This window comes from Eriocheir sinensis, chromosome 33 (assembly GCF_024679095.1).
Source record: "Eriocheir sinensis breed Jianghai 21 chromosome 33, ASM2467909v1, whole genome shotgun sequence".
Lineage (NCBI taxonomy): Eukaryota > Metazoa > Arthropoda > Malacostraca > Decapoda > Varunidae > Eriocheir > Eriocheir sinensis.
The window spans coordinates 6776136-6791135 of NC_066541.1; positions in this window are offsets into that span (position 1 = coordinate 6776136).

Here is a 15000-nt window from a genome sequence, read left to right on the forward strand (position 1 = left end):
GATAGGTAAGAGGAAATAGATAGATAAAAAGGGAAAAAGGGAGCTGGTTAAGTTAAGGGAAGTTAGGGTATTAAGCGGGATGGGAAGGAAGGACAGGGGAGGGGAAGATAAGATAAAGGGAGGGAGAGGGATCGGGTAAGGGAGAAAGAAGGGAAGAAACAGGAAAACAGTGACAAAAAAAAAGAAAAAAAAAGAACGAAGGGTGCAAGAAAAAAACTGGGAAAGGGGAACGAGGAAATAGAAGATGATAAAGGAAGGGAGAGGGAAAGGGTAAGAGAATAAACGCTTGGAAGTCGGGACAAAAATAAGAGAAAGGCGAAGGGGGAGAGAAAAAGGAAGGAAAGTGGAGGAAGGGAATATAAAAAAAAATGTTGGAAGGAAGGAAAGAGGAAAAAGGAACAACAAAAATATTTCTCTTAGTGTTGCAGAGAGAGAGAGAGAGAGAGAGAGAGAGAGAGAAATGTTGGAAGGAAGGAAAGAGGAAAAAGGAACAACAAAAATACTTATCTTAGTGTTGCAGAGAGAGAGAGAGAGAGAGAGAGAGAGAGAGAGAGAGAGAGAGAGAGAGAGAGAGAGAGAGAGAGAGAAATGTTGGAAGGAAGGAAAGAGGAAAAAGGAACAACAAAAATACTTATCTTAGTGTTGCAGAGAGAGAGAGAGAGAGAGAGAGAGATAATGCAATGTTTTCTTCATTTCCTTGACTCGAGGCAGAACATTTTAAAACTCTCTCTCTCTCTCTCTCTCTCTCTCTCTCTCTCTCTCTCTCTTTTCTTGTGTGTGTGTGTGTGTGTGTGTGTGTGTGTGTGTGTGTGTGTGTGTACAAAAATATACATACACTGAATAGAAAGGAAAACTTATAATAAAAAAAAAGAAAAAAATAGAGTTCAAACCTCCAGAGAAAACAAAGCAAAAACGAAAAAAATAAAAGAGGAAAAACAGTTATTTCACGCCGCATATTTTTCCCCATTTACCGCGTTTTTTCATTTCTCTATTTTTTCCCAACACTAAAAACAAAGAGAGAGAAAGGAAGAAAAAAAAACCTAGAGAGAATAAACCCCCCTATTGTCCTTCCTTTTAGAGAGGTGGTCATTATAGAAGAAGGGCGAGGAAGGGGTCGTGGTGGTCGTTGAAGAAAGGTCGTTCAGGCTGTAGCGGTCTTTCTGTCGAGGTCGCGGGAGATGTTTATTTCATCAAGGTTATGGTGGTCGTATGAGTCGTTGAGGAGATTGTAGTGGTCGGAATAGAAGTCGTACTGGTCTTTATATGAAGGTCGTGGTCGTACTGGTCTTAATATAGAGGTCATAGTTTTCTGGTCTTAATAGAAAGTGGGCAGTGGCACTGGTCGTAACTGAGAGGTTGTAGTCATAATAAAGAGGTCAAAGTCGCAATAGGGGTCGTAGTCTTATTGGTTGTAATATATAGGTCGTGATCTTGGAGGGTCGTTATACTGTGGTCGTAAGTGGGATGGCCGCAATAGAGAGGTCGAGGTCTCAGATGGTCGTAATACTGAGATCGTAGTCATGCCGGTCGTAACAAAGATCGAGGCCTTGGATGTGAGACTGTCGTTATGCAGATATCAAAGTCACACTGGTCGTAATAGCGAGGTCAGTCGGTCGTGGTCGTAATAGCGAGGTCGGATGGTGGTGGTTGGTCAGTCGGCGATGGTCGAAAAAGTGGGGGAGGGGGTGGTGGAGAAGGAGTGGGAGGGGGACGTCGAGATAGGGGGAGAGGGGGTGATGGGGATAGAGGGTGAGGGGGTGGTGGGATAGAGGGGGAGTGGGGGATGGGGTGCTGGGGACAGAGAGGGAAGGGGGCGGTGGGGATGGAGGGGAAGGAGGTCGTCGAGATGGGGAGAGAGGGGGTGGTGGGGATAGAGGGGGAGGGGGTAGTGGGAATAAAGGGGGAGGAGGTGGTGGAGATAGAGGGGGAGGGGGTGTTGGGATAGAGGGGGAGGGGGAGGTGAGGACTGAGAGGGAGGGGGTGGTGGGGATAGAGGGGAAGGGGGTGATGGGGATAGAGGGGGAGGGGGTGGTCGAGGTGGAAGGGGAGGGGGTGGTTGAGATAGAGAGGGAGGGGGTGGCGGGACAGAAGGGGAGGGGGTGGTGAGGTGGAGGGGGGGGGGGTCGTGGTGATGGGGGGCGAAGATAGCGCTAAGCCACATGTCCGTAACGACTAGAGTTCCGGCATAATGAGGTGTTTCTTGGCCTCTATTGCCGCCTGTTATTGTGTGTGTGTGTGTGTGTGTGTTTAGGGAGGAGGAGGAGAGAGAGAGAGAGAGAGAGAGAGAGAGAGCGGAGAACAAAGAGACGTAAATAAGGATGAGAGAGAAAGAATAAGAAAAAAAAATGAGAACGGAAAAAAACAAGAAAATAAACGAAAACAACATATAAGAAAACAATAATTATGAAAACAAGGACAGAGGAAAAAAAATCAACCCCCCCCAAAAAAAAGGAAAAACAACCTTGAATCTATAGAGGAAAAAATAAAAAATGAGGAAAAGGGATCAGATGCTTAATTAACGAGCCTAATTAACAAGCCAACTCCCTCGTTAAACCGTCTACCCTCACCCATATAAGAAAAGACAATTATCTCTCCCTGCCCTTCCCTCCCCTCCTCTCCCTTGTCTCCCTTTGTTTCGCCTCTCTACCCTTCTCTTTGTTTTTCCTTCCCTTCCCTTCCCTTTCTTTCCCTTCCCTTCTTCCTCCCTTCCTCTCCCTATGTTTCGCCTCTCTAATCTTCTCTTTGTTTTTCCTTCCCATTTCCTTCCCTTCCCTTCCCTTCTTCCTCCCTTCCTCTCCCTATGTTTCGCCTCTCTACCCTTCTCTTTGTTTTTCCTTCCCTTCCTCTGCACTTCCCTTCCCTTCCTTTTGTGTCCCCTCTCTTCCTCTCCATTTTCTCCCTCTATTTCGCTTCTCTAGCCTTCTCTCTCTTCCCCTTAACACTTTCCTATTTTTTTCTACATTTTTGTTTTTCTATATTTCCACTTAGCTTTTTTATCCTTCTATTTATCTTTTCTTCCTTTCTCTCATCTTCTCTATCTACGTTTTAACTTTCTTCTTCCCCCCTTTCCCTATCCACTCCTATATTTTCCTTTTTCCTTCCCTTTTCTTCCTATACTCCTCCTCCCTTTCTTTTATCATACCTTCTCTTCCTTCCCATTTTCCATTGGTCCCTTATCTTCCTTTCCCTTTTTCCACCTTTCCATTTCTTTCCCTTCCATACCTCTCACCTCACTCTACCCTTTCCTCTCATTTCCCTTCAAAACTTTACCTCAGTCTACCCTAACTTTCCTTCCCTTCCAAACTTTACCCTCAAACTACCCTGCCTTTAATCCCTTCCCTGCCCTTCCTTGCTTCCATATCCTATTCCATCCTGCATTTCTTTCCCTCCCCTTCCCTTCCATACCCTGTTCTACCCTTCATTTCCTTCCCTTCCCTTCTCTTCCATACCGTATTTCACTTTACACTTCCTTTCCTTTCCTTCTTTTTCTTTCCTTCCTTCATTTCCCATCAATTCCGCGTCTTTCCTTCCTTCAATTTCCTTCCCATCCAAACTTTACCTTCAAACTACCCTACCTTTAATCCCTTCCATGTCCTTCCTTCCCTTCCATGTCCTATTCCATCCTGCATTTCTTTCCCTTCCCTTCCCTTCCATACCCTGTTCTACCCTTCACTTTCTTCCCTTCCCTTCTCTTCCATACCGTATCTCACTTTAAATTTCCTTTCCTTTCCTTCTTTTCCTTTCCTTCCTTCACTTCTCATCAATTCCGCGTCTTTTCTTACTTTACTCTTCCTATCCTTTTCTTTTCCTTTCCTTCAAATCCACTCTATCCATGGCATCCTTTCATTTTCCTTCCCTTCTAGACCTTACCTTTTCCTACCCTTCCTTTCCCTTCCTTTCCCTTAATCTGCCATGCCTATTTCTTCTGTACCTTACCCTACTCTACCACTCCTTTCCTTTATTCCCTTCCCTTCCCTTCCTTTAGTCTATCATTCCTATTCCTTCCGTACCTGACCTTACTCTCTTCCTTGCCTCCCTCCTCCCTTACCCTTCCCTTATCTTAAAAAAAGCGCGGCATTTGTTAGTCCTTTCATTCTCTCCCTTCCCTTCCCTTCCCTTCCCTTCCCTTGTCTTTAAAAATCACGGCATTGGTTAGTACTTCCTGCCCGTTCCTTCCCTCACATCCCCTTTCTATTTCATTTATTTACCTTCCTTTCTCCTCCCTTCCCTTTCCTCCTTTCCCTCCCCTTCCCTTTCCTTCCCTTCCCTTATCATCCGTTCCCTTCTCTCCCTTTCCTTCCCTCACTTCCCCTTCCCATCCCTTTCCTTCCCTTCTCTTCCCTGTCCTTTCCCTTCCCATCCCCTCCCTTCTCTCACTTCCCCTTCCTTCCCTTCCCTTCCCTCACTTCCCATCCCCTCCCTTTCCTTCCCTCACCTCCCCTTCCCATCACCTTCCCTTCCCTTTCCTCCTTTCCCTCCCCTTCCCTTTCCTTCCCTTCCCATTTCCTCTCTTTCCTTCCCTCGCTTCCTCTTCCCATCCCCTTCCTTCCTTTCCCTTCCCTTTAACCCCACCAGCATTATTTAGTCCTGCCTCCCTGGTTCCCCAACATGCCATTCCTTAGTGAGTTCGTTGTCGTGGAAGGATCACAACAAGGTAATTATTTCTGCCTATCCTAACGTAACTTGTTGGGCTCCTCCATCTTCCCTTCCCTTCCCCGCCTTTCCTTCCCTTTCACTTAATGACTTCGTTCTAAAACTAACGACATTGATTAGCTGGTGTTGGTAAGTTTATAATTATCTGTGTATATCGGGATGGCTGCCTTTCTCTCTCTCTCTCTCTCTCTCTCTCTCTCTCTCTCTCTCTCTCTCTCTCTCTGGTTCACCTTAAGTTAATTTCCCTCAATCATCTTCCTCGGTCTCCACCTCTCTCTCTCTCTCTCTCTCTCTCTCTCTCTCTCTCTCTCTCTTATCTCTCTTTTCTTCTTCTTCTTTATCTTCTGCTCCTCTTTCTCTTTCTCCTTTTGTTCGATCTTCTTTTGTTTGTTTTTAAGTACAATCTTCTTCTTCTCCCCCTCTCTTATTTTTCCTTTTCTTTTTTTCCCCTTCGATCCTCCATGCACCATCGTTATCACCTCTTCCTTGTCACCTCCCTCGTTTTCTTTCTGCCTTATCAGTTTCCCATTTTCTTCGTCTGTCTCATATCCCGCGGCCGCATCCTTAATTTCCCTCCAGTCTCCCCTTCATTTCCTTATACCCCGTTTTCTTTAACTGCTCTGTGCTTCCTCTACCCTCTCCGACCTTACGTTTTCCTCCTTCTTATCTATTTCTTTTTCCTTTCCTTGAATATTTATGTCTTATGGGTGTTGGGTCTTATCTTGTCCGTGTATATTCCGTTAGTATTAGTGTAAGTATTTATATAATTCTCTCTCTCTCTCTCTCTCTCTCTCTCTCTCTCTCTCTCTCTCGTTAAACATTACATTTTCCCTTCACTTTTTCCTCTGAAGTCACATCATAAGGTACTTTTTTCCCTCCAACCCTCACCATATCTCATTATATTCCTCTTTCTCTCCTCCTCCTCCTCCCCTTCCCCACCTCCACCTCCTCCCCCTCCTCCGCCTCCTCCTCGTAATTTCGACAGGTTCTTTTTCTCATAAGATTTTCCTTAATTTGTTTTTTTCTCCTATTCTTAATTTCTCGCTTCTTTTCCATTTGTTTCTATTCCTTCTTCCTTAATATCTCTTTTCCTCTTGCTCTACCTCCTTCGTCTTTTTCTTCATCATCATCTTCTCCTTCTTCTAACTTTAACACCTCTTTTTCTTCTTATTTTCTTCATTTTTTCCTCTCTTCTCTTCTTTTCTCCCGTTTGTGTCTATTCCTTTCAATATATCTCTTTTCCTCTTACTCCTCCTCCTCCTTTTCTTCCTCCTACTCCTCCTCCTCTTCATAGGTTCAACAGCTCCTTTTCATGGACATCTATTTTTCTTTTTCTGGTTTTCTTCTTATTTTCTTCATTTTATTCTTCCCTACTTTTCCTTTTCTCTTCCATTCGTTTCTATTCCTTTCTTTATATCTCTTTTCTTCAATTTTCTCTTTCCTTTTTTCGTCTTTTTCTCTTCCATTCGTTTCTATTCCTTTCTTTATATCTCTCTTCTTCTTCCTCTTCCTCCTTCTCCTCCTCCTCCTTCTCCTTCTCCTGAATAAAGGAAAATAGACAAACACATTCGGTCCGGCTGACAAACTTCTCTCCGCCAAGAAACAAAGAAACAAATAAAGAAACTCGCGGAAACACTCCCTGTTCTTTCTCTAATCCAGATTTTTATCCCTCCCCCCCTTCTCTCTCTCTCTCTCTCTCTCTCTCTCTCTCTCTCTCTCTCTCTCTCTCTCTCTCTCTCTCTCAATCTATTTTCTCCTCCTGGTCCTTCTCTTTCCCCTTCTTCTCTTTCTTTTACTCCTCCTCCTCTTCCTTCTTTTCTTTGTGCCTCATCAGTTAAAAATGCATTCTCTCTCTCTCTCTCTCTCTCTCTCTCTCTCTCTCTCTCTCTCTCTCTCTCTCTCTCTCTCTCAATCCTTTTCAATTGCGAAGTGTTGGTTTCTCTAGGGTTCATTTCTCTCTCTTCCCTCTTCTCTCCCTCCTCTCTCTTCCCCCTCCTCCTCTCCTCCCCTCTTCCCTTTCATTCCCTCTTCTTAATTGCCATCATCTGCTTTACAGTAATTCCTCCCTTCTTCCTCTTTTCTCACTTCTCTTTTGTTACTATTTCCGTTTTTGGTCTCTCTCTCTCTCTCTCTCTCTCTCTCTCTCTCTCTCTCTCTCTCTCTCTCTCTCTCTCTCTCTCTCTCTTCTTTCCTTTTTTCCTTTTTCCCTCTCTCCGTTCTTTCCTTCCTTCTTGCATTATTTATTTTCTCTTTCTTCCTTCTTCCTTCTTTATTTCCCTTCCTGCTTTTCCTTCTTTATTTTTTATTTATTTCTTGCTTCCCCTTTTTTCCTTCTTTCTTTCTTCCTTCTTTCCTTAGTATCCAGCATCCCTCTCTCTCTCTCATCTTTCATCATGCATTGCCCTTTTCTTCCTCTTCCTCCTCCTTCTTCTCCTCCTCCTTTTTGTCCTTGTCCTCATCCTCTTCGTCCTCTTCTTCTTCCTCCTCCTGATGCTCCTCCTCCTCCTCCTCTAACTCCACCTCTTCCTCCTCTCCCTCTGTCTCTCTTGCTATTGAACGGCCGCGCGCGCACTCTCTCTCTCTCTCTCTCTCTCTCTCTCTCTCTCTCTCTCTCTCTCTCTCTCTCAGCCCACTTTAACCCTAATTACTGATGATGCTTTCCTGATTTACCTGAGAGAAAGGGGCGAGGAGATGAGAGATATGATGAGCGGGATGCTGGGGCGCTGGGAGTCTTGAGATAGATAGGAGAGGGTTGAAGAGGGCACGAGAGAGAGGGGTGAGAGGGCAGGCGAGAGGCGGAGAGAGGGATGCGAGAGTAAGAGGAGGATAAATGCACAAAAGTTGACAGATGAGGCAGGTGAGATGAAAAGGGATGCTGCGAAGTCATGTGAGGGAGAGAGGGTGAGAGAGAAAGGAATGGAAGAGCGAAAATAACCTGAGAGGAGCGAGAGAGATAGAAGAAAAGGAGAGTAAAGGAAGATAACGGATAAGAGGAAAGAAAAGGGGTGGGTTATCAAGATGGAAAGGGATGCTGCGAAGTCAAGCGAAGGGGAAAGAGCGAGAGAGAGAAAGGGAAGGAAGGGACGCGAAGATAAACTGAGAGGGATGAGAGAGAGAAGAAAAGGAGAGTAAAGGAATATAACAGATAAGAGGGAAGAAAAGGGGTGGATTATCAAAATGGAAAGGGATGCTGCGAATTCAGGTGAGGGAGAGAGAGAAGGAGAGAGAGAAAGGGAAGGAAGGGACGCGAAGATAAACTGAGAGGGATGAGAGAGAGAAGAAAAGGAGAGTAAGTAAGTAAGTAAGTAAGTAATGTTTGTATTATTATAATATGCACATTGATATATACATATATATATAATTATAATTCATATTTATTTCATTGTACTATTATTATCTTTCTAGATTGCAAGATAGCTCAAGCTAAATACAAATATACAATAAATAACAACATTAACTATAATACCAGATGAAGTTATAATAGTTATATCTAAAATGTTAACTATAATAACAACTACAACAGCATCAACAATAATAATAATAATAACAATAATAATAATAATAATAATAATAATAATAATAATAACAATAATAAAAATAATATGGACAATAGTAAAGGAAGATAACGGATAACAGGGAAGAAAAGGGGTGGATTATCAAGATGGAAAGGGATGCTGCGGAATCAGATGAGGGAGAGAGAGGGAGAGAGAGAAAGGGAAGGAAGGGACGCGAAGATAAACTGAGATAGAAGAAAAGAGCGAAGGAAGATAACGGATAACAGGAAAGAAAAGGGGTGGATTATCAAAATGGAAAGGGATGCTGCGAAGTCAGGTGAAGGAGAGAGAGAGAGGGAGAGAGAGAGAAAGGGAAGGAAGAGAAGCTAGGGAGGGATGAGAGGGATAAGATAAGAACAGAGGAAGATAACCGATAACATGAAAGAAGATAAAGAGGAACGTGACGAAGATGAAAAGAGATGTTGCAAATTCAGCCGAGGGAGAGAGAGAGGGAAGGGGGAGGAAGGGAAGCTAGGATAAAGGAGAGGAATGAGATGGATAAGAAAAAGGAGAGCAGGGGAAGCAGGGGAAGATAAGCGATAACATGATGATGAATATGGAAAGGGATGCTATAAAGATAAATGAGGGAGAAAGATAGAAGGAAAAAATATAAGATAGAAGGAGAGGGATGAGATAGATAAGAGAACAGGGGAGACAAAGCAAAACCTGATAAATATAGAAGCATAAGAAATGGGAGATAATAAAGATGAGAGAGAGAGAGAGAGAGAGAGAGAGAGAGAGAGAGAGAGAGAGAGAGAGAGAGAGAGAGAGAGAGAGAGAGAGAGAGAGAGAGAGAGAGAGAGAGAGAGAGAGAGAGAGAGAGAGAGAGAGAGAGAGAGAGAGAGGTGAGCAAAACTTATTTAATACATGAGCGAAAGGGGTGAACGTGATGAGAGAGAGAGAGAGAGAGAGAGAGAGAGAGAGAGAGAGAGAGAGAGAGAGAGAGAGAGAGAGAGCGTTATTTATTTATTTATTTGTTTGTTTCGTTTCAGTCGAGTGTCTCTGAATGGAAGTCGATTTAGAGAGCTTGAAACAGACAGATTTAGTTTCCATATGACTGGCAGGGGAGAGAAAGGGTTCAGGAGGGAGGAGGAAAGGAGGGAGGGAGGAAAGGAGGGGGAGAGGGAGGAGGAGAGGGTTGACGGAGATAGGGTGGAGGAAAGAAGGGGCAGAGAGGGAGGGAAACAGGGATGGATGGAAAAAAGGGGAGGGAGGGAAGGGAGAGAAAAGGGTACGATTTGAAAACAGGAAAAAAAAGGGAGAAAAGACAGACAAACAAAGAGACAGGAAGATAAACACACACACACACACACACACACACACACACACACACACACACACACACACAGGAAAGGCAAGAGAGATGGTGACACGACTCAGAGATGTGGAGTGAAAGAAGGAGATAAAGGAGGCAGAAGAAGGGAAGATAGGAGGAGGAGGAGGAGGAGGAGGAGGAGGAGGAGATGAGAATTAAGATGAATAACAAGGCACGTGGCGCTTTACAAACGTTCTCATATTCAGACCATAATAAATAAGAGGAGGAAGAGGAGGAGGAGGAGGAGGAGGAGGAGGAGGAGGAGGAGGAGGAAAAGGAGGAAGACCGGCAGCAATATTTCTTCACTCCCAACTGATAGATACATCGACAAAGATAGATAGATAGATAGATAAATATATATAGAGATAGGAATACAGAGACAAATGGAAAGACAGATAGATAGATAGATAGATAGATAAATAGATAGATAGATAGATAGAGACATTATAGAATGATAAATTAAAGACACATATACTGATAGATAGCTAGATAGATAGGAAGGTAGACAGGCAGACAGATACAGATAGATAAATAGATAAAGTGTCCCTGATTTAAGGGAAACAAACCGATTTACGATCACGGAGAGTCCGATAACATGTTGGAGAGGTTTGTCAGGAAGGCACCCTCCTCCTCCTCCTCCTCCTCCTCCTCCTCCTCTTCACCGACACCTTCTTCCTCCTCCGCCACCACCACGACCATCTGTACCTTGCCCTCCCTCCTGCTTCCTCGCTCCTTCCTCCTCCTCCTCCTCCTGCTTCCTCGCTCCTCCTCTTCTTCCTCCTCCTCCTCCTCCATCAGTCTTCCAAAACCCTGCAGGCTAAAATCGACGCCCACCTAAATCCTATTGCCAAAATCTCGCTTCTGCTTCTGCTACAACTACTACTACTACTACTACTGCTACGACTACTACTACTACTACTACTGCTACTAATGCTACCACCACTACTACTACTACTACTACTACTACTACTACTACTACTACTACTACTACTACTACTACTACTACAACTACTACTACTACCGCTACCACTACTACTACTACTACTACTACTTCTACTATTACTTCTACTACTACTACTACTACTACAACTGTTACCTACTACTACTACTACTACTACTACTACTACTACTACTACTACTACTTCTACTACTACTACGACTACTGCTACTATTACTACTGCTGCTATTATTACTACTGGTACCTGCTACTACTACTTCTACACTACTACTACTACTACTACTACTCTTTCTACTACTACTGCTACTACTACTACTACTACTACTACTACTGCTACCTATTACTACCACTTCTACACTACTACTACTACTACTACTACTGCTACCATTACTACTTCTGCCGCCACTGCTACTGTTACTATGAAAAAAATGCGCATACCGTCGACTTAACGAAAAAAATTTGGGGGAATCGAAAGCAATAAAACCCAGAATTGATAAACGGGAGGCACGAACGATGGAATACGGAGAGGGAACAAAGGACGCTTGAATGTATAGCTGCGTATGAATGCTCGGCCTGAACGAAAGTCAACGGAATGATGATGATGATGATGTTGATGGTAATAACGAAATAACTTCACTTTTTAATGGATGCGCTTCAGCAATGAGATTATCTGCCGCTTCGGAAAATTGCTCACCGAAATAATAAAGCGAGGTAGCTAAATAAAAGGAAAACTAGACATAAATAAATAAAAAATGAAACTGCTCCGAAAAAAAAAGATAGATAAATAACAAGGAAAAAACACAAAAAAATAAGTAGAAAAAAATAAATGTAATTGCTCACCGAAAAAATAAAGCGAGGTAACTAAATAAAAGGAATAAATACACATAAATAAATAAATAAATAAATAAAACTGCTCAGAAAAAAAGATAGATAAATGACAAGGAAAAAACACATAAATATAGATAAAAAATAAATATAATTGCTCACCGAAAAAAGGGATAAATAAATAAAAGGAAAAAATACATATAAATAAAGAGACAAAAAATAATAAAATCCGTAAAAAAATTATGATGGAAAAACGGTATTACTATAAAAAACAAAAACAAAAACAAAAATTATTCACATAATTATCGAAATACAAATAAAAACGAATATTTAAAAGTATATTAATTTATGTATCCTTCTCTCTCTCTCTCTCTCTCTCTCTAGTGCCCCGTATTTGCATATTTAATAACCAATCATGAGGGAGAAAGGGAAGAAGGGAGGAGAAAATGGAGGGAGGAAAGGGAGGGAGGAAAGAGAAGGGAGGAAAGGAAGGGATGTAATGGAGAGAGGAAAGTGGAAGAAGAGAGAAAGAGGCGTAGGATAAGAGGGAAATGAGAGAGGAAAGGAAAGGAGAGAGGGAAAGAGGAGGAAGAAGAGGGAAAGTGGAGGAATTAGAGATAAATGAGATGAAATGAAAGGAAAACATGAATAACAGAGAGAGAGAGAGAGAGAGAGAGAGAGAGAGAGAGAGAGAGAGAGAGAGTTCTAAAATAGTTAACCTTCATTTTTAAAACCATACATGGATTTCAGATAAAACCGCCGCGCGCGCGCACACACACACACACACACACACACACACACACACACACACACACACACACACCTTTTAGCACAAGCACGTAAATACAGTTTATATACGAGGGGAGCGCCGCCCCCTTTTCCCCTCTTTATGGCCGTGCTTGGAGACAAACTCTGGGTGACAATACAACCTCTCTCTCTCTCTCTCTCTCTTTGGTATTCATGTTTTTCTTTCCTTCCATCTCATTTACCTTCAACTCCTCCACTTTCCTTAATTTTCCTCCAATTTCTCTCCGTCCCTTTCTTTTCCTCCCTCATTTTCTCCTTATCCTTTGCCTCTTCCTCTCCTCCACTTTCCTTCCCTTCCTCTATCTCCCTCCTTCTTTCCTTATTATTATTATTATTATTATTATTATTATTATTATTATTATTATTATTATTATTATTATTATTATTCATTACTGGTGACGCTTTTCAAAATGAGAATCTAATTAACTTTTTTTTCTCCCTTTTCCAGATGGCGTTGGTGCTGGTGGTGGTGGTGAGGCGGTGATGGTGGTGCTGATTGTGATGGTGGAGTTGATGGTGAAGATGGTGGTAGACGTGAGGGTAATAGTGATGGTGGAGGAGATGGTGAGGGTGAGATGATAATGAGGGTAGTTAGGGTGATGCTAGTGAAGGTGAGGGTGAAGATGATTATGATGTTATGATGAAGCGAGTAGTGGTGATGAGGGGGTGGCTGTGAAGGTAGTGGTGGTGATGGAGGTGCTGGCAAAGGTGGGGAGGTGATGGTGGTGACGGCAGTGGAAATTATGGTGATGATGAGATTGGTGGTGGTGATGGTGGAGGTGATGGTAAATGAGAGGAGGTAATGGTGGTGATGGCAGTGGTAATAATGGTGATGATGAGATTGGTGGTGGTGATGATGGAGGTGATGGTGGTGATGGTGAGATTGGTGGTGGTGATGATGATGATGGTATGGGTGATGGTGGAGGGGATGGAAATGGTGGGGAGGTTATGGTGGTGATGATGATGATGGTATGGGTGATGGTGGAGGTGATGGTAATGGTGGGAGGTTATGGTGGTGATGATGATGATGGTTATGGTGGTGATGATGATGATGGTATGGGTGATGGTGGAGGTGATGGTAATGGTGGGGAGGTTATGGTGGTGATGATGATGATGGTATGGGTGATGGTGGAGGGGATGGTAATGGTGGGGAGGTTATGGTGGTGATGATGATGATGGTATGGGTGATGGTAATGGTGGGAGGTTATGGTGGTGATGATGATGATGGTATGGGTGATGGTAATGGTGGGGAGGTGATGATGGTGATGGCAGTGGTAATAATGGTGATGATGAGATTGGTGGTGGTGATGATGGAGGTGATGATGGTGGTGGTGGTAGTTAGTGTAATACGTCAGATTTTTAAAACATCGTATTAGTATTTACCAACACCAATGCGGCTAATTCGGCTTTTTAATTCCCCTTTTGGCACAGCGTGAAGTGTTGGGTTTCCACAGCGTTAAAGAAGTGGAGAAGGAAAATTAAAAGGAAAGAAAGGGAAGAGAGGGGGATGGGGAAGGAGGTAATGAAACTGAGGTGAGGTAAGGTTAGTTGGAGGGAAGTGAAGAGTGGCGAGAAGAAGTTCCGAGGAAAAGTAGCAAGGTAAGAGTAGAAGGAAAGGTGAAGGGAAAGTTAAGTCGACATATTACAAACTCAGTCGTAAAAAAGTTATATAAAGTAAACAAAATCAACTTGCCAACACTGAAAAACGGGTCAAAAAAAGACAAACCAACTACATTATTGTTAGTTAAGATTAATGCAGCGTTTTAAAATTCAGGCAATAGTGGTGATGATGGTGGTGATGGTGATGGTGATGGTGGTGGTGATGGTAGTGGTGGTGATGGTGATGGTGATGGTGGTGGTGATGGTAGTGGTGGTGATGATGGTGGTGATGGTGATGGTGATGTTGGTGGTGATGGTGATGGTGGTGATGGTGGTGGTGGTGGTGATGATGGTTGTGGTGGTAGTGGTGATGATGGTGGTGGTGATGATGGTGGTGGTGATGGTAGTGGTGGTGATGGTGGTGGTGGTGGTGGTGATGGTAGTGGTGGTGAAAAAAGTGGTGGTGGTGATGGTAGTGGTGGTGGTGATGGTAGTGGTGATGGTGGTGATGGTGGTGGTGGTGGTGATGGTAGTGGTGGTGATGATGGTGGTGGTGGTGGTGATGGTAGTGGTGGTGATGATGGTGGTGGTGGTGGTGATGGTAGTGGTGGTGATGATGGTGGTGGTGGTGGTGATGGTAGTGGTGGTGATGATGGTGGTGGTGGTGGTGATGGTAGTGGTGGTGGTTAACGCATTCCCGCCCCCCTTTCATCACCCCTTCACTCCCCTCCTCCTCCCTACCTACCACCACTTACTCTCGCTCCCCCTCCCTCTCCCTTTCCTCCTCCCTCCTCCCCCCCTTCGGCTACTTCCCCCTCTTTCTCCCTCTCGTTGCCATGGGGAGGAGAGGGAGAGATTGATGGACAAACATATATCCATGAATGATGCATTTACGACAGTACGTGTGTGTGTGTGTGTGTGTGTGTGTGTGTGTGTGTGTGTGTGTGTGTGTATGCAAATTTTAGTTCTTTATCGAATCGTACATTGTTATACACACACACACACACACACACACACACACACACACACACACACACACACACACACACACACACACACACACATCCGTAGTAAAAAAAATATATTTATCATGCCTTTTTACAAACTTTGACAAATCGTGATCTTTCTCCCTAAAGGATGATGAATCTTCTACCTTTGAGAGAGAGAGAGAGAGAGAGAGAGAGAGAGAGAGAGAGAGAGAGAGAGAGGAATATTATCTCTCTCTCTCTCTCTCTGTGTGTGTTTGTCTGTCTTCTCCGCCATTCCATTTTCTTACCATGCTAATAGAA